Source organism: Gracilinanus agilis, chromosome 4, assembly GCF_016433145.1.
Source record: "Gracilinanus agilis isolate LMUSP501 chromosome 4, AgileGrace, whole genome shotgun sequence".
In the NCBI taxonomy this organism is placed as follows: domain Eukaryota; kingdom Metazoa; phylum Chordata; class Mammalia; order Didelphimorphia; family Didelphidae; genus Gracilinanus; species Gracilinanus agilis.
Window position 1 is genome coordinate 60056920 of NC_058133.1, and position 27568 is coordinate 60084487.

Genomic DNA, 27568 nt, shown 5'->3' on the forward strand with positions numbered 1-27568 from the left:
GTTACTTTGAGGGGTGGAAGGCTGATCTTGTAGCTGAGGGGAAGATGATTACCAAACACCATCTTGAAGGGCTTTATTCCTTCATAGGTCTTCCCTGGGGTGGGGGGGGTGGGGGTTGAGTGGTTAGCTGCTCTGGCCCACTGATAACTATCAGGTGGGACCTGATAAACACATCCCACACCATCAATACTCACCCCCATACAGCTTGGAGGACAAGAATTTACTATTCAACAAAAACTACTGGGAAAACTGGAAAGCAGTTTGGCAGAAACTAGCCATAGACCATCACCTCATACCATACACCAAGATAAGTTCAATATGGAAACATGATTTAGACATAACAGGTAATACCATTAGCAAATTAGGTGATCTTGGATAGTTTACCTGTCAGATGTATGGATAAAGGAAGAGTTTATGATCAAACAAAAGACAGGAGGTTGACAGAAGTTAAAGTGGATAATTTTGGCTTCATAAAATTTTGAAGTCTTTTATAAACAAATCTAATACGGTCAAGATTCAAAGGGGAAAAGGAAATTGGAAGAATTTTTTCATATCAAGTTTCACTGATAAAGGTCTCATTTCTCAAATACATAGGGAACTTAGCCAAATTTATAAAAATAAATCATTTCCAATTGATAAATGGTCAAAGGATATAAAGCATTTTTCAGAAGAAACCAAAGTTGAAAAAAGTCATAAGAAAAAATGTTCTTAATCACTAATAATTATAGAAATGCAAATTAAAACAACTCTGAGGTACTTCACATGTCTCAGATTGACAGATATGACAGATAAGGAAAATGACAAATGCTGGAGGGGATATGGGAAAACAGGTACACTCATGCATTGGTGGCATTGTGAATTGGTCCAAACATTCTGGAAAATAATTTGGAACTATACCCAGAGGCCCATAAATCTGTGACCCTTTGATCCAATAATACCACTATTAGGTCTATATCCCAAATAGATCAAAGAACATGGAAAAGGACTATATACAAAAGTTATAGCCACTTTCTATGGTGGCAAAAAAATTGGAAATTGAAGGGATCAGAAATCAATTAGAAAATGGCTGAACAAGTTGTGATGTATCATTGTGCTGAATACATAAGAAATGATAAATGGATTGGTTTGAGAAAAGCCTAGGAAGTCTTATATGAAGTGATACAAAGTAAAGTGAGCAGAATCAAAAGAAAAATATATACAGTAGTAGTAATATTGTAAGGATGATGAACTGTGAAAAACTTAGCTACTGTGATCAAGACAATTCTTGCAAGTGGAAGACAATTCTAAGGGACCCATAACAAAAAATAGCATCCAACTCCAGAGAGAGAAATGACAAATTCTGAGTAGAGTTTGAAGCATGCATTTTTACTTTTCTTATTTTTCTTGGTTTTGTGTTTTTCTTTTACAATATGACTAATATGGAAATATATTTTGCATTACTCTACATATGTGATCAATACCATATTGCTTGACTTCTCCAGGGCTGGGAGAGGGGAGGGAGGGAGAATGAGAATTTAGAGTTCAAAATTTTTTAAATAAATGTCTTAAAATTTCTTACTTATAATTGGGAAATATTTACCAAAATTAACAAAAATATATCTTAAAATAATCCAAGTGTGAAAATCAGCTACTCTGATCAATATCATGATCCATATCAATTCCAAGAGACTCGTGATAAAAAATGATTCTCTACATTCAGAGAAAGAACTAATGAACTATGAATACAGGTAGAAACATATTTTTTCACTTTATTTTTCTTCCCTTTTTTGCAACATGGCTAATTTGGAAATATTTTGCGTGACTTCATGTGTAATACTATTACACATACTATTACACATGAAGTCATGCAATGCAGTGGTTCCCAAACTTTTTTGGCCTACTGTCCCCTTTACAGAAAAAATATTACTTATCCCCCTGGAAATTAATTTTTTTAATTTTAATAGCAATTAATAGGAAAGATAAATGCACCTCTGGCCATCACCACTCTCCTGGATCGCTACAGCACACACCGGGGGTGGTAGCACCCACTTTGGGAATCACTGGATTATAATGGATATCATATTGTTTGCCTTTTTCAATGAATGAGGGAGGGACTAGATCAGTGGTTCCCAAACTTTTTTGACCTATCGCCCCCTTTCCAGAAAAAATATTACTTAGCCCCCTGGAAATTAATTTTTTTTAATTTTAATAGCAATTAATAGGAAAGATAAATGCACTTGTGGCCATCACTGCCCCCCTGGATCACTGCAGCACACACTGGGGGCAGAGGCACCCACTTTGGGAATCACTGGACTAGCTGGAAAGAATTTCTAACTCAAATTTTTTAAATGAATACTTTTTTAAAAGAGAGTAGTGAGGATAGAGAGAAGTCAAAATCAGATTAATGAAGTATTGTTTTTCATGCTCTTTACATATTTAATTTTGGCATAAGGAAAATGAGTTTTTAATTGATTCTGCTATCATCTATAATAATTTTTAAATAATGGATTTTTAATTTGTTATATATGATCTCTCCATACTAATTTTCACAAAAGGTTACCCTTAAATCGATCTGCCTATTAAACCCAAATATCACTATTTGTCATTAAAAATTAAAAGTCCTATAATTTTTACCATTTAATATTGTAATGAAAGTAGTGGGAATTACCTAACATTCTAACTCTGCATACAAAGTTCTTTGAAGTTCTGGGGAAATGTTTCTCTTCTAAATTATGATCAAAGAACATTTTGAATCCCAAACAATTTTGGATGATGAACAAAGGATTCCATTCAAAAGTAGTAATATATCAAAGAAGAATTGCCTGACATCACTCAAGGAAATGTAATTTGAGCAAAGCCTTTAAGTCCCTGAAATGGTGATCACTAGCATCCTAGGCGTGTTTTTCCTCAGCTTTGATTAACAATTGTAGCTTCATTTATTGAGTCAGTCTTGGCAGTGTCAAGTTATCTAATCCGACCTCACTTCCTACAACATCCTTGAAAGGAGCTCATTTAAACTTATGTTCTAACAGTTCTATTCCTGGTAAGCTACTAACTTTCCAAAGCTATTTCATTCCATTTCAGATCAGGGAGCTAGATGAAAAGCTGGCATTGAAATCTGGAAGATATAGGTTCCAATTGCACCTCTGACTCTTACTATTTGTGTGGGCTTGGGCAAATCATTTAACCTCTCTAGATTTCAGTTTCCTCATTTGCAAAATAAATGAAGGGGTTGGCCATTCAATCAATCAAAAACATCTAAGTGCCTATTATGAGCCAGGAACTGTGCTAAGCTCTGAAGATATAAAAAGGCCAAAGACAGCCCCTACCCTCAAGGAGCATATAATCAAATGGGAGAGAAATCAAATAGATTTACAAAAATAAGCTATAGATAGGATAAATAGAAAATAATTAACAGAGTTAAGGCACTAGAAATAGGGATTGAGAAAAGTTTCCTGGAGAAGATGGAGTTTTAGTTTGACTTAAAGGAAATGAGGGAAGCCAGCAAGTAGAGATGAAAAGTGAGAGAGCTTTCTAGACATGAGGGATAGCCAAAGAAAATATTCAGAACCAACAGATGATGGCCAGTATCACTGGATGGAACATTATCTTGACAAGGAATAAAGGAGTAAGTTAGCATTAAGTTATGAAGGGTCTTGAACACCAAGCAGAGCATTTTATATTTTATCCTGGAGATAATGGGGCATCACTGGCATTTATTGAGTAGGCAAGTATTATGATCAGTCCTTTTCTTCTGACTATTCCTCTAGGATACTCCATATCCTACTTTTTTGCCAAAGAGGAGTACACACTGTTCCTTTAACACACCCTGTATGCTGATGGATTTCTACCTTTGTACGTTCTGTTCCTTTGGCTTGGAATGTTCCCTCTACCACGTGGAATTGTCCTTATCTCCCACTGTTCTTTCTCAATCTGTCATAACCCTCCCTATACTTAAAGTCTGGCTGAAACAATTGAAATGTCACATCCCTTGTGAAGCTTCCCAGATTCCTTCAACGGGATGTAATTTTTTTCTCTTCCAAATGCACACACACAATATTATAAGCATCCCTCTCATTGGTGTTGTTGAATTTTTTTTTCACTTGTTTCCAACTCTTTCTGACTCCATTTGGAGTTTTCTTGACAAAGCTATAGGAGTGATCTGCCATTCCCTTCTTTGGCTCATTTTATAGGTGAGCTCCTGAGTCAAACAGGGTTAAGTCACTTTCTCAGAGACACACAACTAGGAAATGTCTAAGGCTAGATTTGAACTCATGAAGGTGAGTTTTCCCAATTCCAAGCCTAGTGCTTTATCTGCAGTGTCCCTAACTACCTTCTTATAGTACTTATTAAATATTGTTTTATATTTCCATCATTTGTATGCCTGTATGGGGGAAGCAGCAAAGTGCTGAAGATGCTTTATGATATTGATATTAGGTGTAAAGTCATGTTGCTATGTTACCACCAACTATCCAAGTCACTTACTTTATCTCTCTGAGCCTCAGTTTGCTCCTTCATCAAATGGGTATTGTAATCATGAAACTACCTACCTCATAAGGTTATTGTGGGGAATCCAAATATATGTATAATATTTTATAAAGTTTAAAGTACCCCAAAATATGAAATCTTATTAGTTGTATGTTACTTGAAGGCAGGGAGTATGTATTGTTCATTTTTGCATTTCTTGCAGTAATTAGCCCAGTGTCTTCCACTCCTCTTTCCTCCCACTGTACTTCCATATTATATAAATTTTAAAGTTAATTAAACTAGAATGCAGATTATTTAGTAAATTTCAAGCACAAGTACCATTAATATGTGGTAGAAAACACTTTCCTTTTCTTCACCTTATTCTAGCCAGGCAATTGTACTCCTGACTTCCTTTACAGATTTGGTCATTCCCTGCTACTCTCTCTTCTTTTACTCCTCTATCCTACAGGGCAAGAGTCATTTGGGGGTTTGTAAATAGGTTTCAAGGGATCCATTAGCTTGGATAAGAAACAAAGACATCTTTCTTTTTGCTTACCTTTAGCTGAAATCTCTTGCCTTCAATTATGAATGTAGGCAATAAAGATTATTCTGTGAAGTCTGTAGGCTTCCCTAAACTGCCAAAGGTAGTCTATGACTGACACATACTCACACATGATTTTTCATGGTGTTTTGCCTAGAAATATCATTTTCTGATTATTACATTTTACTCTGTCACACTTATTTATTGTATCAGTCAACAAATACTTATTAAGTGCTTATTCTATACTAGACACTTGGGATTCAAAACCAAAAATGAAATTGTCCCTGCTTCCAGGAGCTTGTATTCTAATATGTATATGTAAATGTACACAAAGACATGTTCAAAATAAATATGAAATGTTGTAACTTTAGCTATAAACTCCTTGAAAAGAGGGTCCCAGCCCTGCCACTTACTACCTGCACAACTTTGAGTGAGATCCTCAGTCTCTCTAGGCTTCAGCTTCCTCCTTTGTAAAATGCGAAAGTTGTACTATATGATCTTTAAGGTTCCTTTCAGCTCTACACCTATGAACCTGTGGTCCCTAATGCCTAGTATAGTGTTCACATGTAGAAAATGTCTAATTAATATCTACTGAATTGCATCTGTAGTCACCAAAAACATCCCTGCCGGACACTATTATTCTATCCCATTCTATCCTTCTTCCCAACTGGTGTCAGGAGTATTTGAATAAAGCTGAGCTTGAGATAAGGAGATGGTCCTTGGATAAATCATCTTGCTTGCTTTCTTATTTTATTTAAAAGCAAAATTCTATAATCTCAAAATGCAGCCTCTTTGCATATCTTTGCTTATATGTTGTCTCCATTATATCACAAGTTCCTTGAAAGCAGAGACTATCTTTTTGCCTCTTTGTATTTCCAGAGCTTAGTACAGTGTCTGGCAAATTGTGGGCTCTTAATAAATGTTTATTGAATTGAATTGACTATCTTGCCTCTCCTGAAAAGAGTAATATGCTTATCACATTGCCTAGGTTCCTTTGACATCATGTCTATGTGACGCTCTTCCCTGGCATGTGCCTTTGATTTAGTTCTCTTTAATGAGTCAATAGAAATTACTATGTTTAGAAAAATTTGACAACATGCCAATCTCCATATCTGCACCCCAATTTCTGAAGCCAAGGGAAAGGAGTATTTGCATATTAGCCATCATATAAAGTGCAAAAACACTAGGAATATTTGCATATTAGCCATCATATAAAGGGAAACTTGATGGGCTGGCTCAGTGAGGGAGGAAGCAGAGGAGCCAATACATCCTTTCCCTACGAAGCAACTATTTCAAAGTTCATTTCATTGACCATATCTAAATATCCTTTTTTCTTCAGGTTAATCTAATAAGTTTTCATTTCTAAAAATTTCTGATGTACTATTAAAGGTTGAATTTTTATGACTTTTGTAATTATATTGCTTTAAAACTTGCTTTCTGCTATGTCTGAGAAATAAATGTTTATTTACTCTCCTGTAGTGTGAAAAATTCATTAAGGAAGAAAAAAGATCCAAGCCTTAAAATTGGAGCCACTGATGGAAAGAGACCTGTTAACTTTTTCAACTGCCTTGGAGAAAAGACTCAAAAGTGGTATGGAAATCATCTTTTTATTAACTATTACCTTTTTTTCCTAAAACCCTTACCTTCTGCCTTAGAATCAATACTATGTATTGGTTCTAAAATAGAAGAGCAGTACTAGCTAGGAAATGGGGGTTAAGTGACTTGTCCAGGGTCACACTGCTAGAAAGTGTTTGAAACCAGATTTGAATTGTCAGCCTTCCAACTCTAGGTTTGGCTCTCAAACTCTCTCAGCTACCTAACTGCCCCCTAATCACCTTTTTTTAATGGGATGTCAAAACGCCTCATTGACTAGAAAATAGAGGAAGCTGTAAAAAATCAACAAAAAGAATAATAGAGAAGGATTGAGCAAGAATGGACTAATATTGAAACTAGCAATAAATTGACTACATTTCTCTACTCCTTAAAAAAGTCTTTGATAGCAGAAAAACCTTAAATACCTGTAACGCAAGGATGCAACAGAGACTTTTGCTCTGGCAAGAGTCAACTGTAAACAGCCCTGGCAGTTAAGTCTTAGAATCTTCACAGAAAGTCAGTTGGAGTCTGAGGCTTAAAGAGAGCTGACGTTCCACCTGGGGCTCTGCTTTGGCTTTCGGTTTTGCCTTGGCCTGTGCTTTTGTCTCTGGACAATTTGAACCTAGGTGATTTCTCTGGACCTCTCCCTGACGTCTCCATATTATACCCCTGTTATCTTTCCTGAATTTCCCTTTGGGCTCTGGGAGGAAGGGTGGTTTTGGTTTTGGTTTTGGTTTTGGACATTGTGGGTTTTAGTTTTCTGTAGGCAAGTAGAACATCCTTAAATCAAGCTTTCCCTTATTTTATTGATCTAGTAAATACTTTACTTTAAGGCAACCAAATCTTCCTGACTGGGAGAGCAGGCTCTCTCTCAGTCTGACCCTCCTGTGACCCTTCCCCCACCTTTAGCTTCTCCCTATCGGCTATTACAAAACCCTAAACCCCCCCTCTCCTTCTGATTAATCCTGATATTAATAAATCCCCTTTGTTACCTACTCAAACCCTCTGGTGAATCATTGTGTCGAAGATTGAGGCAAAGGCTGAAGGGGGAAGGTGTTATTTTCTTTTATTTCTTGAGGGTACTGCGGGTATCCATCTTGGCAGGAAGTCTTACCCAAGACTTCCTGCCATCAATTTCACTGACAGGGAGGAGCCCTTCGACTCCTCCCACAAGGGACTTGAGAAACTAACAAGAGAATCCCTCAAGGCAGATGTAAACATTTCTGACTGGCCCAACTCCTTTGTATCTATAGAGATACCTTTCCTTGCCTTGCAGGGTTCAGCCTATCTCCCCCAGTATCCTCTGTCTCTAGCCTCAGTGTCTAGCCTGTTTTAAGCTGCCTCTCTTGAATACCCCATCTATTCCCTTACCGTCCAATATATCACCTCATTCTTTCCTTTCCTATATTCAGCCATCCCCTATCATTCCTCCTCCTAATACCTACCTCACCTTTATCCCTCCATTTAACCAAAGATAAAGATTGACTTCATTTCTCTATAACATACCCCACCAAATTATCCAAACTAAGTATTTTCTACAGTAAGTACTGATTTTAGCATGAAATTTTTGTATAAAATATCCTCTTTTAATCAATAAACATTTATTGTGTCTATTGTGTACCAGACAGAGAAAAACCTTGAAGTTATCAAAAGAAGCAAAAGGCAAACCCTGCCTTCAAAGATCTCACTATCTATTGGATGAGATAGCAAGCAAATAAGTATATATATATATACATACACACACACACACACACACACACACACACACACACACACACACACAAGCTATATATAGGATACAGAGAAAATGATTAACAGAGAGAAGATCCTTTGTGCCTCAGGCTCCATTTTCTCTAGTGTAGTTTGTTTCAAAAGAAAATTCTATAAGGTAATTCTATGACTTTTCTTCCCTTTAATGCAGTTTCTTTCTGAGGAGAAGGGAGTGTTGATTGACAAGTATATCACAGTTACAATCTATTGCTACACATCTCCTGCAACCTGTAAATTCATAGGTACAAAGAAAGTATTCATCTAATCACTTGTTCTTACTATGCATGCTAATTGCTTATTAGCCTCTGGGCACATTTCCAGGCAACAAAAATCAAAGTAACAGTGGTGCACAGTAATCCTAATTTCTATTATTGAAAAGAAGTCAGCAGAAAGAAGGGGGTCCCAAAAACCCCATCAGGTGATCCCATGACACCCACTCTAGGAGAATCCATAGTGAAATATTCATTTGGTTGAATTTGGAGCTTATAGGATTTTACCTGCCAGGAAAGGCAAAAATCCTGCACTTTTCTTTTGTTTCTAACAAGATCCTTGAGTTGGGCTTTGTTTGAACTGCTCTCTACTCCTGGGTACTCTCTTCTCTGTATGTTTTCAAGGTTTTCATGACTTTGCTTATTCTCAGTCTCCCTCCTTCCTACCTATCTGACTTCCTCCTTCTTGGTCCTTATTGATGGATCTTTTTCTATGTCATGCCTACTCACCATGAGTATCCCTCAATGTTCTGGCCATGAAAGAAAAAGACTGCAAATAGATTTCCTGAATAAACTGACTTTATTGGGAGCGCACAAATCACAAGCATTTGGATCTGCAGACCCACCCAGCTTGGTCTGAGACTCTCATTATTACGGCTGACAGATATTTATACTTTATGCAAAGGAGTTCAATATTGAGATACCTGCTCTGAAGGGCAAGAAAAAAAAAAGAGAAAGAGTTGGTCTTATGGTCAAATGCCCTTCTACCAGGTTGGTGGTCAGGTGCCCTTGTACCAGGTCTTTTCCTGTGATATGTTCCCAGATAAATGAGACAAAAGGCTCTTAGTCAAAGAATGATGGTTGTTTGCCAGTAGATTAATCTTATTCCTATGATTCGTACTATGATTACTGATTGCTAATTCTTAGTTATTCAGTGAACTAATAACTGAGATTATTACTATTAAACTAACAATTATAATTTAACAGATTAAAAAGATTAATTAACAAGAATGATTAGAAGCCAAGTAATTATCATTTTGCTTTACATGGCCTGAACCCTCTTCTCTCTGCTCTTTCACTTGGTGAAATCATCAATGCCTATGATTCCAGTTATTATTCTCCCTCCATACCCAGCCTATATACCATTGGCTCCTTCTGAGACCTCCATTTTGGAGGTAGAACAAGGTCAACTAGGTTTGAATCCTCTCCTACTTGTGCTTCCAACTCTACAGACTTCGCCACCATACTCTGCTTTTCAGTTCCCCTTTACGTGTTATCTTTTCACTTTAGGATGTAAGCTCCTTGAAGTCAAGACTTGTCTATTTTTTGCTTGATTTTGCTTGATTACTTTCTTGATCCACAGTGCTTAGCATAGTGCCTGACACATAATAATAAAAACACTTAATAAATACTTGTTATCTATTGCCTATGTGACTATGCAAAGGATTTCGACAGCTATTTATCTAGTCCTGCTCTCTCTTCTAAACTCTATTTCCATATCACTGACTGACTTTTGGATATTTTGAACTAAATGGCTTACATGTATTCCAAACTCAACATATCCAAAACAATATTCATTATCTTTCTTTTGAAATTCAGCCTTCTTTTGAATTTCCTTATTACTCTCTGGAGCACAACCATTCTTATATTTTTATATCATCCTCAATTCTTCTTTCTCACCCCATATAACCAATCCATTGCAAAATATTGTTATTTCTTTCTCTACAAAATCTCTCTAATATGTCTGCTATGCCTTACACACAGCCACTACTCTAGTTCAAGAAGGATCTCCTCATCTCTCTCCTAGCAATAGCTTTCTAATTGTATTCCCTGTCTCAAATCTCTCTCCATTCTAAAACATCCTCCACACTGCTGCCATGGTTATTTTCCTAAAGCATAGATCTGGACACATCATCCTATTACTTAAAAAACTCTAATGGTTTCCCATTGCCTCTAGGATCCAATACAAATTCTTCTATGTGGCATTTTAAAGACCTTTAAAATGTGACCTTTTCCCCAATTTTCTATTTTTTTTTCATGTATTTCTCCCCTCCACAAACTCTCCAATGTCACCATATTATCTTGATTTGCTATTTCTCCCACATAAGACCCCAATATATCTCTGAGCACTGGAAATGTTCTTCTTCAACACAGATTTTTAGAAATCTAGTCTTCCTCCAAGCCCAAGCACCACATCCTCTAAGAGGTCTCTCCTGAAATCTATAGCCACTAGTGCTTGTGCCTTTGTGGCCACCTCCAGCTTCTCTGCATTTATCTTGTATGCATGCATTCATTTACTGTCTCTCCCCTTTAGAATGTAAGCTTCTTGAGGACAAGAATTGTTTTTTGGTTTTTCTTTATATCTTTAGTAATTAGATTGTCTAGCAAGGAACAATTGCTAAAAAAAAAATTATCATTTGGTTGACTTCTTTATCAAAGCTCATTTTTAGGAGGATTTTGCAATTTATTGAGTGATAGCTGAGCTTAGGACTTTGATCCTCGGGTTATGGAATACAGAGGGAAGGATCCCAAAGGGAAAAGGGTGAGATGTCACCCCACTGGGGCATTGGGTCCTGAGGACTGGAGAACCAAAACACTGGTGCCCACAGGGCAGGACTGCCTAGAGCAGGAATTGCCAGTTATCATCAGTAGAGGAAGTTTTGACCCTCCAGGACTCTAGAGGTCCAGACCAAGAAAAAAATAGCATTGCTCCAGATTTAAAATTAATCAGAAACTTGGATAAATTATTTTTAAAAAATCATAAATCGTATAATAATAATAATAATAAGGTATTGTGCTAACTTGAATGGTTGCTGCAATAACATGACAATCATAAACTTATCTAGATGCATCAGTTGTCTAAAAAAGAAATATACAACTTTTATGAACTATGTAATCTAAGGTAATGAAATAAGAGTAATGAAATTAGGTATAAAGCATTTTTTGCTTCTTATATTATAAAGTGTCTCGTAGCACAAATAATTTTTCTTAACAATAATTTATCTTCTCTCCTTTCCTCCCTCACCCTTTGAAAAAAGGAACAAAAAAAATCAAGACCCCCAAATTTGGCTTTAGACACTTCTTAGTTATGTGACCCTAAGCAATTAATTTAACCCCAATTGCCTGGCCCTTACCACTCTCCTGCCTTGGAACCAATATTTAGTAGCAATTCTAAGACAAAAGCTAAGGATTTTAAAAGGAAAAATGTAAAAGAAAATCAACACTCTAGCATTAGGTATAAGTAGTCAAACAAAATAAATTTGCATATTGACCATACCAAAAATGTATTTCTCATTCTACATCCTGATTCCATCATCACTGTGTCAGATGTGTATTATACTTCATTATCATAACCTGAAATTATATTTGATGATTGAATTGATTGTTCTTACCTCTTAAATATATGTTGTCTTTACAATGTTGTTTTTCAGTGGTCCTCCTGATTCTGCTCATCTCACTCTGAATCAGTTCATAGAGTCTTTCAAGTTTCCCTGAAACTACTGTTTTTATCAATTCCTTTTGCACAATTCCATTGCACTAATATAATAGAATTTCTGCACATATTTGCCTGTTGTGAGGTACCTCCTTAGTTTCCAAGGTCTTTATCACTCCTAAAAGAGCTGTTGTGTTTTGTACATATGGATTTTTTTCTTTCTTTGTATTAGACTTTCTTTGGAATATAGATCTCAGAATATCACTGGATATTACATCCAAGATATGCACAGCTTTGTAACAACTGGAGGATAACTTTAAATTGCTTTCCAGAATGACCGATTCACATTTGCATCAGCAATGTATTAATGTATCTGTTTTCCTACAGATATCATTTCCCTATATTATAAACTTTGCCCATCTGAAGGATGTGATGTAGAAGCTCAGTTTGCTTTAATTTCATTATTTATTTGGATCATTTTTTTCATATAGAATTGATAGCTAGGATTTCTTCCTTTGAAAACTGTTTTTTTATATCTTTTGACCACTTATCAATTAGGAAATTACCTTTATCAGAGAATTTTGGTACAAAGATTTTTTTAACCAATTAACTATTTCCCTCTTGATCTTTTTTCAATATATTTATTTCATTAACTTAGAATATTTTCCCTTGATTACATGACACATGTTCTTTCCCTCCTCTCATCCCTCCCCCTTCCCATAACCAACAAGCAATTCAACTGGGTTTTACATATATCATTGATCAAGACCTATTTTCATATTATTAATATTTATAATAGAGTGATCATTTAGAGTCTACATCCCCAGTCATATCCTCATTGAACCATGTGATCAATGAAATGTTTTTTTTCTTCTGTTTCTACTCCCACAGTTCTTTCTCTAGAAGTGGATAGCATTCTTTCTCATAAGTCTCTCAGAACTGTCCTGGATCATTACATTGTTGCTAGTAGAGAAGTCCATTACATTCAATTGTGCCATAATGTATCAATATCTGTGTACAATGTTCTCCTGGCTCTCCTCCTTTCACTCTGCATCAATTCCTGGAGATTGTTCCAGTTCACATGGAATTCCTCCAGTTCATTATTCCACTGACTGACCTCTATTTTTCAACCAATATCAAAGCATTTTGATGATAATTGCTTTGCAGTATATTCTGAGATCTGGTATTAGTAGGTCTCATTAAGATTCTTGGATTTTTGTGCATACAATATGGATTTTATTATTTTTTCTAGCACTATAAAATACTCTTTTGATGGTTCAATTGGTATGGTAATGAACAAGCAAGGTGTTTGGGGTAGTATTAATTTTTTACTCTATTGGTTTGGCTTACCTAAACACAATAAACATATCTCTACTTATTTAAGTCTGTATTTCCATTTAAAATATTTTATAATTTTATTTATGAAAATTCTATGTCTACATGGTAAGTAGAGTTCCAAAAATTTTATATACTTAGAGCCCCAAATAATTTGTATATTCTGTATCTTAAATAGAATTTTTATTTATGTATCTTCATGCTGGATTTTGTTAGCTACATACAGAAATACTAATGATTTAAATAGGTTTATTTTATATCTTGATACTTTGGTGAAATCATTGATTGTTTCCATTTTTAGTTGATTCTTTGGGTTTTTCTAAGTAAACTATCATATCATCTCTGAAAAGGCAGTTATTTGATTTCTTCATTCTGCAAGCTTATTTTCTCAATTTCATTTTCTAGTGTTATTGCTATAACTAACATTTCTAGCATTACATCAAGTAACAGGCATGTAAACGGTTAGCATTGCTCTGTTTCTGATCTTATTAGAAAAACCTCAGTATTCCTATTTCTTACATTCCTGGATCTTGGTGGTGGTGGTGATTATTTTTAAAAAAAAATGTATGCTATATCTTTTTGTAAGACTTTTCTGCATCTATTTATATAATCATATCATTTTTGTTTTTCCTTTTCTTGTTCTTGATATTAACTTGGCATGTTATATTAGAAATATACTTGTTTCAAAGACCTGGACATTTTAAGAAATTATAACATTAAAACGTACTTAGGAAAAATATTTCATTTCACTCCCAAGAACAGAAGTGAAAAATTTCTCTGACAATCTTCTTGTTGCAAAAGAAGATGACGGTGAAAAAAAATTGCCATAATTGGAGCTGGGGTCAGTGGTCTAGGTGCCATAAAGAGCTGTCTGGAGGAAGGATTGGAACCTATTTGCTTTGAAAGAAGTTTTGACATTGGAGGAATCTGGAAATATGAAGTAAGTTTAAATTTTTTCTAAAGTCTAATTATCTTGATTTGCTTGATGATGTTATGGTTGGTTTTTTTTCTATATCAAGGAAACTGAGATATAATTGGGATCATTTTAGACTTACTCCATTGATTCACAATGTCTTTCATTTTTATTATATGTTGGGCTATTTAGAGTACTGTCACATACATTACAATATTTGATCCTGTTGGCCTTGAAAAGCAGCAATTTATATATTAAGAAAACATTTATTAAATGATTTCTCTTTGCCAGACACTGTGCTAGGCACTGTGATGCAAAGATAAAAATGAAACCACAGTTTGTTGTTATCTTCTGCATAAAACATAAAAATTAACATTCAAGTTGGTAAAGATCATCCAAATAATTGGTGGTAAAACTCTGGTCTTCCAGGGATTCAGGGATTCTTCTACCACAACCATATCAGCACCTCTTATTTAAATGTGCCATTCAGTGTTGCTGAGGAATAATAATAAAATAATAGTTGTACATGTACATGTGGTATCTGTATTTGTCTAGGTATATGCATGGATTGAAAACCATAAGTACCAAAAAAGGGGGGTTTAAGATCTCTTAGGGCATAATCATCTGGTTTCAAATCTTCTTTTTAGCCATATCTCATCTTAGTACTTTTCCCACAGTCTGTTCCAGCTAACCTACACTACAATACTATACCCCTAAATGCTATTTCCTATGTGTACATATTTACCCTTTACCTTAAATGCATTCTACCCTAATTTCCAAATTTCAGAACCTTTCTCTTCTGAAGCTCAAATGACATAGAATTGGGAAGAATTTCAGAAGCCAGATAAGAAAAATTCAGGAAATAATGAATAAAGTAGGTAAAATAAAGAAGATATATATGGAGAAATAGAAGATGGGAATAGTATATAACCTTCTGAAACATAAAATTTGTCATTTCCCCCCAGCCATCTCCCTAAATTGTAGTGGACATCCCTCTCAAAGATATACTAGATGGGGCAGCTATATGCCTCAATGGGAGCCAACCCTAGAGACAGGAGGTCCTGGGTTCAAATATGGCCTCAGATACTTCCTGGCTGTGTGACCCTGAGCAAGTCATTTATAATCCCCATTGCCTAACTATTATACCTCTTCTACCTTAGAATTAATCCATAGTATTGATTCCAAGATGGAAGGTAAATGTTTTTAAAAAGAAAAAAAATACTAGAAAGAGCTATAAATTCTTTAGCTATACCAGTGCCAGGAGCAACAGATCCCTAGGGTTAACTAGCCCCAAGAGTGGGGCTAGAGATGGCAAAGAACTCCTCCAGGGACATAGAAATTATTCTAGGAACAAAGCTCCATCCATACTTTACACTTGAGCAGGTTAGGAGCCACAGCTGAAGATAGTTTAGTAATGACAAGAACACTGAACCTCAAGTAGAGAAGATCTGAGTTCAAATCCTGCCTCAAATATTTACTAGTTGTATGAACCTGGGAAAGTCACTTATCCTCTCTAAACCTCAGCTTCCCCATCTGTAAAAGGTGTAAAATAATAGTACCTGTCTCATCAAGTTATTGTAAGGGTTAAATAACATATTTAAAAATGATTTATAAATGTTAAAGAATAATATAAATGTTAATTCTTATTCTTCTTCCTGTATGTTCCCTAATACTGGGCAGTGAAACCCAAATCTCAAAATAGTTAAGCAAAATTTTTGGATTTTTAAAATTATTTGCCCTTAGCTTTAAAGGAAGAGAAAGATTCTGAAAATCAGGAAGGAATGTATTTCAGGTAAATGCATGTAGGTAGAAAATGACATTTAGAGCTTCAATTATAATCCAAGTTGTCTGTATCATAGAGTATGGGAAAAGGAGGAAGATGAGAGAAATCCAGAAAAGAAATCTGGACACACACACACACACACACACACACACACACACATACATACACAGATAATACAATTCCTATATTAGTACTAATAATCCAGAGGAAAGCAAAGTGGTAAATCCAGAAAGTAGATTTAATCTTTATCATATCTGGAGCTTTCTTCATTTTCCATGATTACATTTTTCTCACTGAGAATTATTTTGTTCTCTTTAGGAAAAACCAGAAGCTGGAAAGCCTGGTATCTACCAATCTGTGACCACTAACACCTCTAAGGAGATGACATCATATAGTGATTATCCATTTCCTGACCATTTTCCCAACTTTTTGCATAATTCCAAAATCATGGATTATGTTAGGATGTATGCCAAGCATTTTGACCTCCTGAAATATATTCACTTCTCGGTAAGTAAAGAAGAACATGAAAGATGGGTGCTGGTTATTCGTGGCAGAAGTGGACCAGAACAACATGAGGCATTATTCAGTTCACTACTGGAAGTCATCACAATTTCTATGAAAAGATAAAATGATATTAATGAATTAATATTAATGAATTTAAAAATTCTTACAGAAAATATACTGTCATGCATCAGCATCATCATATCTAGCAGTCATATAGCACTTTGTGGGGTATCTAGTTGGCACAGTGGACAGAATGCCAATTCTGAAGAGTCTAAAGTCAGGAAGATGTTTTTCCTGAGTTCAAATTCAGCTTCAGACACTTACTGGCTATGTGATCCTGGGCAAGTCACTTAACCTTGTTTGCCTCTGTTTCCTCATATGTAAAATAAGCTAAAGAAGAAAATGGACAATTAGTACAGTTTCTCTGCTAAGGAAACTCCCAATGAGATCACAAGGAGTTTGACATTAAACAAACGAATGACAACAAAAATATAACAGTTCAAATTGTTTAAAATTGGGAACAGCTAAGTAGCTCAATGGATTGAGAGCCCATCCCAGAAATTGGAGTTTCTGGGTTCAAATCTGGCTTCAAAGAGCTGTGGACCCCAGGCAAGTCATTTAACCTCTATTACCTAGCCCTTACCATTCTTCTGCCTTGGAGCTAATATTCCAAGACAGAAGGTAAAGGTTTAAAAATAATAATTTACATGTTATTTCATTTTCGTTTCACAATGTTGGGATGTAGTTGTTATCATTATGTTCATTTTGTAGCTGACAGCTAGTCACATAGCTAGCAAGTATCTGAGGCAAAATATAAACTCAGATCTTCCAACATCAGTAGTCTGTACACTGTCCCATTTAACTCTAGACTAGGAAACATGGATACTAGTTATTTCCTGTTAACTAAATGTTGGGCCATGGGGACTAGTGAAGTAAGCACTTTTCAGGTCTGGGGCATTCTCGGTCTCTTTGCCAGATGACAATTATAAACATCCCCTACAAATGAACTGTCTAAGAATCTTCTTCAGTCTAAAGAGCATGAGCTTGTCAGGGGATGGGAGCTGTGAAGTAATATGTACATTGGGGTCTGGACTTCTGGGAAAGAATGAAATAACAGAGTGACTTATCTTTGACCCTTTGTTCCCAGTCAAAGGTGATCAGTATAAAGAAGTCCCCTGATTTCTCTTCCAATGGCCAGTGGAATGTTGTGGTAGAGGCTGATGGGAAACAGGAATCCTATGTCTTTGATGGAATCATGGTTTGCAGTGGTCATTATAGTGACCCCTATTTGCCACTGGAGTATTTTCCAGGTATGTCATCCAGAAAGATGAGAATACTCTTCATTCTTCAAGAGAAATTTTGTAAATTTCTAGAATAATCTCTAAATTTCTAAACTTTCTAATTTCTAAAATTTCTAAACTAATCTCAGAAAGGGAGAAATGAGTAACCTTTGTTTTTATAGTATTTTTTTAAATCTGTGCATTCCCAAGGAAGACTGGATCTCCACTTTCATTATAAAACCTCTTTGGTTTCTTCCTCTTAGTGATATGACATTTTGTTGTGGATGTAGAAAAAATGGTAAAAGTAATGGTGGCCATAGCAGTAGTCGTAGGTCCTCTAGAGTAATGTGTTGAGAGAGCAGTTAAAACCTCTAGCAGTCTTTTGAGAGGAAATACAATTTAAGAGTTTATTATATCTTTTCTAGGAAAAGATTATTTGTTGTTGGTACCACAAATTGAAACCACTGCCTCCTAGGTTTTTCATAGGAATATGTGCTGCTTTGCTCATGAGAGTAGAGCCAAAGATTTGGTCCCTTGTTATTCATCAAATACTTGTTAAGCACGTTCTGTGTCTAGAGTGTTAAGCTAGGCACCAGGAGAAATAAAAAGATGAAACAATTTAATTCAACAAGCATTGATGAGATACCTGGTATGTCTGAGGCACTGTGCAAGGTGAAAGAAATAAAGACAGAACAAAAAATGGACTCTACCCTCAAGGAGCTTACATTTTACTGGGAGGTGTGACAGTTAATAGTTACAGATAAGCAAACGCAGAATAATTTTGAGGAAGGGGAGAGAGTAACTAAACAAGACATTGATCCTATCTTCATGGCATTTATAATCTAGTCATGGGATAAGAGACTTACACAGATAACTAGAATACACAAAAATATTACAAAACTGCATTAGAGAGATATGAACTAAAGGACTATGTAAAATTTTAAGGGAAAGACATTTATAATGGCAGAGATTATAGAAGGTTTTATGGAATAAATGAATGAATGAATGGAAATGCATTTATTAGGTACTTGCTATATGCAAGGCACTATGCTAAATGTTAGGGATACAAATAGAAAAGAAAGTCCCTTTTCTTAAAGAATTCACATTTAAATAGGGGAGACAGCACCTACCAGATGTTTCAAGTCAGATGGGAAGTCCCATGGTCCTTAGAATATAGCAGCAAAGTAGATAGTAATGCATCTTCTTTGACAAAATCATATTAATTTCTGATATTAATCCATTTGACAATGCCAATGATTTTAATGGGGAGAATCATGTTTTCTGAGTCTTCACTAGTTTGTGACAGTATTACCCTCAGAAGCTGGTGGGCTGCATCTCCACAGGGCTGGGCTACATAAGGATAAGATGGAGGAAGAAAGAAATTCTCCTACTTCCACAGCTCTTGGACAAACCTGCCCAGCAGCAGCAATTGATGGTGGTAGCAAAGAAGATAGATCCCTTCTCTATAGTGATTTCTCTCCTTAATAATGGCAGTGGGTTCCCCAGCTAGAAGCAGGAACAGTAGTCCTTGAGGATACCATTGTCCCCAAGGCTCTTTGTCCTAAACTATTTCAATCTGGCTTTCAGTGGAGGTGGTGGTAGTTGTTACCTAACATACTTGATACATTCTGTCTCAGTGTGCCCTACTGCTTTTTCTAAGCTGGCTTGCCTGCCCATTACATATAGTAATATTTAGCAATTGATGGGGATGGTTGACCTTTCTCTATATGAATTGCTTTGCCAATATTGGCTTCATGGAGCTGAGATGGAACAGGACTGATAGTCTTGAGGGCTCTCCTATTCCCATGGTCCTTGAGTTCAGGATCTGGGCTATTTTCATCCAGGCAACAGGGAAGGTGGCAATCTAGGCAGTTGTGGGAGTCTGACTCCTTTCATACAAGCTTCCTTCCTCCCCTGCAGGGTACCCTACTATCTCAGTGAGATGGCTTTTTGACAGGCTTTAAAGTAGGGACAAAGTCAAAAGGATGAGAGAGGACATTTTGGACAGAGGGAACAGAGTAAGCGAAGGCATTGTATTGAAAAATGACAATCTTTTGAAGAACAGAAAACAGCCTCCTTAAGCTGAAGCATAGAAAGCAAGGAGAGAAACAATTGGAGATATAGAAAAGGCAGAAGGGCACCAGGCTTTGGGCACACCCCACATCATCCATTGGAAAAATGCCATCAAAGCTCCCACCACCATGAAGGCTCCCTGCCTGAAGCCTCATCGAACTGATCAGGAAACCCTTTTGTCAACCCTCAACCCCTTGCTTGCTGCACTTAAAAAAACAAATTTTCTGTGACATTGTCAGCCTCTCAAGACATCACTGTCAATCTTTCCTCCCTTATAACTCCAAATTATTCCAAAGAATCCTCTAAATTTGCCACTTTGTTACCACTATTCAACTATACTGCTGTAACCACTGTCACGAAGGTCAAAAAGATGGATGCTCTCTATTTGTAGAAATTATCTACCTTGGTAGGAATTTGTCTTGTTTTCTCCATCTCCTAATAGTGTTTGAGCATTGACTAAATGCCTTTAGTTGTTAGATTGTATAATGGTCTTTTCCCTGAGCAGACAGACTCACCAGTATTGATGTTGAAAGATCAGCAAAGGTGAGATTTATACATTTAAGAAACATTTAATTAAGAAATTTATTTCAGAAAATATTTAACAAAAAAATACCAAAAAGATTACAAAACAGTTATAAGATTATATCTTTTCTGCCCACGTTTTTGTCCTGGATTTGAACAACCATTTGATCTTTACTTCTAGGTATCAAGAAATTCACAGGCCTCTATTTTCACCGTCATGAGTATAAAATTCCAGAGAAATTTAAAGGGAAGAGAATCCTTGTAGTTGGCATTGGAAATACTGGAGCAGATGTGGCCAGTGAGCTCAGTTGCATAGCTAAACAGGTTTGCTTTTTTTATTATTCTGTTTTTTAATCCTGCATATGTGATACATGCATCATATGGAACCTTTTGCACCAGATTTTTTAGTCAATGCTTTGGCTACCTGAACAAAGATCACCATTTTTCCTCAGACCACATTGGCACCAAAAAAGAGGCATATCACTGATGGAAATAATATTAGCCTTCAATTATGTTTTACCTCTCAAGCTAGAATAGATAAAAGAGACCACAAAGCTTTATCATATGAGTTTAGTAATTTGGTTCAGGATTAAAGGGAATGGAATTGTTTCCAAAGAGTAACATTGCCACACAGGGACAATTTGTTGTTCTGTTCTTTTCAGTTGCCTCTGTCTATTTGCAGCTCCTTTTGGGGGTGCGGTTCTTGGCAAAGTTTGTCATTTCCTTAGTTTCCATAATTTGTCATTTTCTTCTCTAGTTCCTTTTACAGTGGAGGAAGCCAAGGCAAACAAGGTTAGGTGACTTGCCCAGAGTCATACAGCTAATAAGTGTCTGAAGCCAAATTTTAGCTCAAGTCTTCCTGACTTCAGCATTCTATCCACTGCAATGGGGACGGTAGCCATCTAATGGAGAACAAATGTAAATAAGGAACAGTACAAGAGGGCACCCCAGAGAGGAGATATGTAGAGATAAATACATGCTTAGACAAATGTTTATATGTATAGATGTATATACATAAAGGGGGGCTTTGATAAATATGCATACATACATACCTACAGATATACACACACCTCTTGTTCTAGTATTACTCTTCAGCAACAAAGACTGGCACATTTAAAGTAAGGGATGTTGGCATAGCTTTGGGAGAAGAAATCCTGGACTAACATCCACAAGACCTGAATTCTGCCACCAATTTTGTGTAGGACCTTTACCTCTCTGAATCTTGGTTTTTACATCTTGTATAGGGGAGATGATAATAAGCTGAGGTTTCATTTTTGTCCTTGTACCCACAGTGCCTAGTAGTGCCTGGCACATAGCAAGTGCTGAATAAATACTTTTAAAATATATTAATGGCTGCTTTTGAGAGTCAATGGGGAAGCAAGGTGGCTCAGTGGATAGCATAATAATTCTGTAGTCAGGAAGTCTCATTTTCTGAGTTCAAATCGGGTCTCAGGTACTGTTTGCTTCAGTTTTCTCGTCTGTGAAATGAGCTAGAGAAGAAAATGACAAACCACTCCAGTATCTTTGCCAAGAAAACCCCAAATTGGGTCACAAAGAATTGAACACAACTAAAAAACAAGTGAACTTTAGTGCCAATAGGAGCAAATGAAATAATGCATGCATCTTAATCTCAGTTAAAGCCAGCTGAGACACCAAGCTAGAGCTATCTCATAAGAGAATTCTTTCTTAACTTTTCTGTCTTGCAGGTATTCCTCAGCACAAGATGAGGATCATGGATATTGCACCGTGTTTGGGATAATGGGAATCCCCTAGATATTGCACTGTTCACACGCTTCAAGAATATCCTCAAAAAATGTTTAGGCAACTCCATTATCAACAGATGGGCAGAGGGCAAATTAAATGCAAGGTTTGACCATGCCACATATGGTCTGCAGCCTTATCATAGGTATGTTTTAGAATTGTTTTAAATGTGTTCGTACCATGTCAACTTTTTGTCTCTATTCTTTTTTAAAAAAACTTGTTTGTTATGTTAAAATACCATTAAACTCCCTCCATTCCCTCCTTCCCTGCATTAAAGAAGGCATCATTTGACAAAAAAAAAAATAGCTACAGATAGCGTTATAAAACTATGTCTTCCTTATTTCTGTTTAATTCACTTTTTGGCCAAGTCTATTACAAAATGCAGAAGTGGATAGCAGATGGTCCAGGCCCAACTGCAGTTAACCCAGGAGAGGGAGAAGTCTTCCCTGCTCTATCCTCCATGACTAATGACTTATGAACATAAATTTATAGCTGAAAGCAATCTCTGAGGTCATCTAGTCCAATTCCTTCATTATACAAATAAGTAGGAAATAGCTAAGAGAAGAACTAGCAGTTGTCACCCTACCAAGAGTTTTGAAATTACTGATTGATGTTATTGATGTTTTTAATACTAATATGTTATTGATGTTAGCCATTGGAGAAGTATATAGAGCATTGGGCCTGGAGTAAGGAAGACCTGAGTTTAAAACTAATCTCAGACATTTACTAGCTACATAGCTCAGGGAAAGTCACAATCCATCCCTGCCTCAGTTTCCTCAACTGTAAAATGGTGATAATAATAATAATAATAATCCTCCCACCTGACAAGTTCTCTGTGAGATTCAAATGAGAATTTGTAAAAAATTTATCATAGAGATTGAGGCATAGTTGGCATTTAATTAATACTCATTCTTTCCCCCTGCCCTTCCCCTTCTAGTCAACAATATGGGAAAGTTCACAGAGAGTAAAATGAGGATGCTATTGTTCTAACTGTCAAAAATGATGTAGAGGGGCATAATGGATAAAGGGGCAAGTGGATAAAGCACCAGGCCTGGAGTCAGGAGAATCTGGACTCAAATCTGTCCTGAGAAGTTTCCTAGCTCTGTGACCCTGGGCAAGTCACTTACCCCTAATTGACTAGCCCTTGCTGCTCTTCTCTCTAAGAATACTTTTACAAGATAACCTTATCTCAAAGCCTTAGCCGTCTATGAGATCAAGACACATGCACCATTTCATTTTCTCCTATTGGTCCTGAATTCTGTCTTAGAATAAAATTATGTAGAATCTAAAAGCTGTAGGCCAATTATCTCTATTTCAGTTCCTGGCAATATTCTAAAAAGTATTCAGAGTACGGTTTGCTATGACAACAAAGAGGTTTATCCAAGAACACTTATGTCAAAGTAATCTCATTTCTTTAACTAATTGTTTATTAAATGGGTAGATCAAGGGAATGATGCTTTTGCCAAATACTTTGCCAAATTTGACATTTGGCAAAGTATTTGGCAAAAGCCCTGTTAGCAGTGCTTCTAGACAAGATGGAGAGATGTGATCTAGATAACAGTAAAGTCAAGGACCTTCAAAACTAGTTGAATGTCTAGATTAATGTCAAGGTCTTGTGTAGATGCCCAGGGATTTGTGTTTAGTCCTATGCTATTTAACATTTTTAACCAATGCCTTACATAAAAGCATGAATGGCATGCATCAAATTTTCAAAAGACAAAAATCTAGGAAACTGAATGGAAGAGGCAAAGTTGAAGAGAAATTAATATTGGTCTAAATTAAACCAAAGTTAATTTAATAGGCATAAGCATTAAGGTTTCTATTCGAGACAAAAAGTTACCTTTACAAGTACAAGATGAGGCATATAACTGGACAACAATTCTTTCTACACTTAAAAAATGTTTGTTGCAATATATCATGTAGAATTGCATCCAATGTTGTATTAGTATGTCCTGGAAATGAAGTGCACGGGCCACTGCTTGGACTAAGTTTAGTGAATCTTAATTTCTTCTGAGGAAAAAGATCTCACAAGCAGATCCGATCTGAATTTTATATCTTCACCACTGCCTGACTCCTTCATGCCTATATAGATATTTATGCATAACAAGTGGATAGCTAGATATCTCCAGGTACAAATTACAAAATTTTAGAGTTGGAGGGGCCTCATGGGCCATTTGGTCAAATCCATACTGAAGAATCATTCCCCTATTCCTTATAATGACAAATGGTCAGGCATTCTTTTCTTAAACTCGTAAACTTTTCTTAAACTTAAAGCCAGCTCCAGGAGAGAGAACCAACTGCTTTCATTCCCTCTAAAGGCATTCTATTCTGCTGTTGGACAGCTCCAATTGCTAGAAATGTTTTGGGAATTTGCCTCTTTGTATCTTCCCTCTGTTGTTCTTAGTTCTGCCCTCTTGGGTCAAGCAGGACAAGACTAACCTATCTTCCCAGTAACAACCTTCCAAATAGAGGGGACTCCCTCTATTTGAAGAAAAGTATCATAAAACGCTTTAATTTTCTTTTCTCTACTCAAAGAAATGGATCCCAAATGTCAAGTCAGCTCCCAGCTCTGATCTCCAAGTCAATTCCTTCCACATTAAAAAGTAGCCCTTGTGAGAGCAGGTAGGGGGCTCAGTGGATAGAGAGTCAGGTCTGGAAGTAGGAGGTCCTGGGTTCAAATCTAGCCTAGCTGTGTGACCTGGGCAAATCACTTAACTCCAACCGTTGTGAATCTGTTCTGCCCATAACAGACATTCAGAATCAGATAACATTAATGTCTTTATATTTCATTCTTTATCTTTCAGATTCCTAAGTCATCAACCAACTTTCAGCAATGACTTGCCTGGGCATATTATTGCCGGAAGATTACTAGTAAAAGCAAATGTGAAAGAATTTACTGAAACAACTGCTGTTTTTGAGGATGGTACTGAAGAATATGTTGATGTTGTTATCTTTGCCACTGGATACACCCTCTCTTTTCCTTTCTTGGATAATAATTCAGCAGTGTTAGACAGCGAGCACTCCCTGTATAAATACGTCTTCCCTCCTCAACTGGAAAAACCAACACTGGCATTCATTGGTATTATCCAAACAGTAGGAGCTACTATTCCAACATCAGAAATCCAAAGTTGATGGGCCACCCGTGTGTTCAAAGGTATGTGATGGACTGGACTTCAAACAAAGACAGAAAACAATATTCAATGGTGGTGTTCTTCGGATGATTCTGGGAAAGTCTATCATATTCAAAATCTAATCCCAAATATACTCATTGACCTGTTATAGTACTCCAAATTCCATCATCAGAGGTCTGTCCTTTTGAGTTATTAAGGATTTCAAAATTTTTCCTGGACTTCTCTATTTGAATGAAAATATTCCTGAGAGAGATAATACGAGTAGCTAACATCATAGAAGAGGTGAATTTGCTAGATTTCTTCAAATTGTGAGTGCAAAAGTAAGAACAAGACCCAGAAAAGAGAACCCAGAGTAGATGTCTGAAGAGAGTGGGATGTCAGCAAGGCTAAAAAGATCTGGGAAAGGGAAGCTAAGGGAGACAACAGGTGCCAATCTTTGCCATGAGTCTGACCAGAACCTGAAAAAAGAGGCATTCCACCAGGTGCCACAGATCCAAAGATACAAAAAGGTGCTTTTCTGACAGAACAGAAATATTTAAGCCAATCTAAATGACACAGGAACCATGTCTGACAGCATCACATATTCATAAATTTGCTCCTCTCTCAGGAGAGAAAAATGCTTCACCACCAGTTTTTTTATCAAGACTGGTGATAACATTAATCTGAATTCTGGTGTATTTTAGCATAATTTTCCTGTATATTATTGTGACTACTGTGAACTATTTTCTCATAGTTCTACCTTTTTTCCCTGGATCAGTACATACAAATTTCCCCGAGTTTCTCTGAATTCCCCACATTTCTCTTTTCTTATGATGCAATAATGAAAGGTTCCCCAAAAGTCTCAGTACTGGTTTAAGCTATTAAAATTTTACACTTATAAAGAATAATCAGTTCAGCCATTCATCAATCAATGGATACCTACATTGTTTCTAGTTTTCCTTTGTTTTGTTATCACAATACAGAAACAAAGTAAGGATCAAAAAATGGCTTCATCTATTAAAGAACTGTCTTTCTTGGAAACAGAGATGGACATCCAGTACATTCGTCATTATTTAGTGCCTTGGGAAGTCAAAGTGTGCTGAAAATTTACTACATTTTTGTCAGGGATTATGTTCTTTTATTTGTGCATTTCATGATTGCCATGAACTCAAAGGTTAGGTATGACAGAATCAGGTCACAACATATTGCATTAGAAGATTCTTTAAAAAATTATTCAGAGAAGCACAATCAGATCATAGAATGCATTCATTTTTTTTTAAATCCTTACCTTCTGTCTTAGAATTTACATTGTGCATTGGTTCCAAGATAGAAGAGCAATAACAAACAATGTGGGATAGGTAAGTTGCCCAGGGCCACACCGCTAGGAAGCATCTGAAGCCAGATTTAAACCCAAGAGTTCCCATCTCTAGACCTGGCTCTCAATCCCTGAGCCACTTAGCTACCCCACATAGAATGAATTCTTAAGATTTGGAAGTTATGAAAAAATATATGAAGAAGTAGTCTGTACCTCCCTCTCTCAAAAAAAATAATATTCTAAAGAAGGTAACTTATCCTGACATTAACAAGAAATCCAGTACACTGTTCTTAAAGATCTCTACTTTTGGACTCTGAACTTGATTTCCAAAGAGAACTATTATGGAGGTGATGATTTTCTCCTAAAACTACTTCCTTCCATTCAGTGGTTTCTCCAGAAAATCCTAATCACATTCTGGAAATTCTCTCCTAGGACTGAACAAATTACCTTCAGTGAGTGACATGACGGCTGAAAACAAACGGAAGAAAAATGTGCTGGGAAAACAGTAAGAAATTTGACTACTGGTGAAGGGCAATTAATTGCTTAGGTCATGTTTCTGTTGTTGGGTCTCCTTTACATTTTATTGATCATAGAAGTTGGATCTGGACAACAGTATAAAAGATGATCTGGATCTGTTTTCTGTAGCATCACTAATGATTGTATATTTCAGTTTCTATACTGAATGTGTCATTTCAGATGACTACATTAGAAAACACTTATTGCTGCTATTACTTAACTTTCATAGGATGCCAAGTACAAAGAATTTAGTACATGCCAATTCCCTAGGCAATCTTTGGTTTCATTAGTTAAGTGCAATACAGAAACAATACAGAAAGATGGCTCCATCTATTTAAAAAATTAAGACAAACAAAAGAGCAATACCTCTGGAGAAGAAGAAAGGAAATACCCTCCAAACAGTCTAAGACAGTGATGGGCAAACTTTTTAAAGAGGGGGCCAAAGGAAAGGAAATGCTCATGTG

At 36.3% G+C, this 27568-nt stretch overlaps 1 pseudogene; it reads left to right on the forward strand.

Annotated features, from left to right (window-relative positions):
• The first annotated feature begins 14147 nt into the window (after positions 1-14147).
• Positions 14148-27097, forward strand: LOC123245880 (annotated as a pseudogene).
• Positions 27098-27568: the final 471 nt, after the last annotated feature.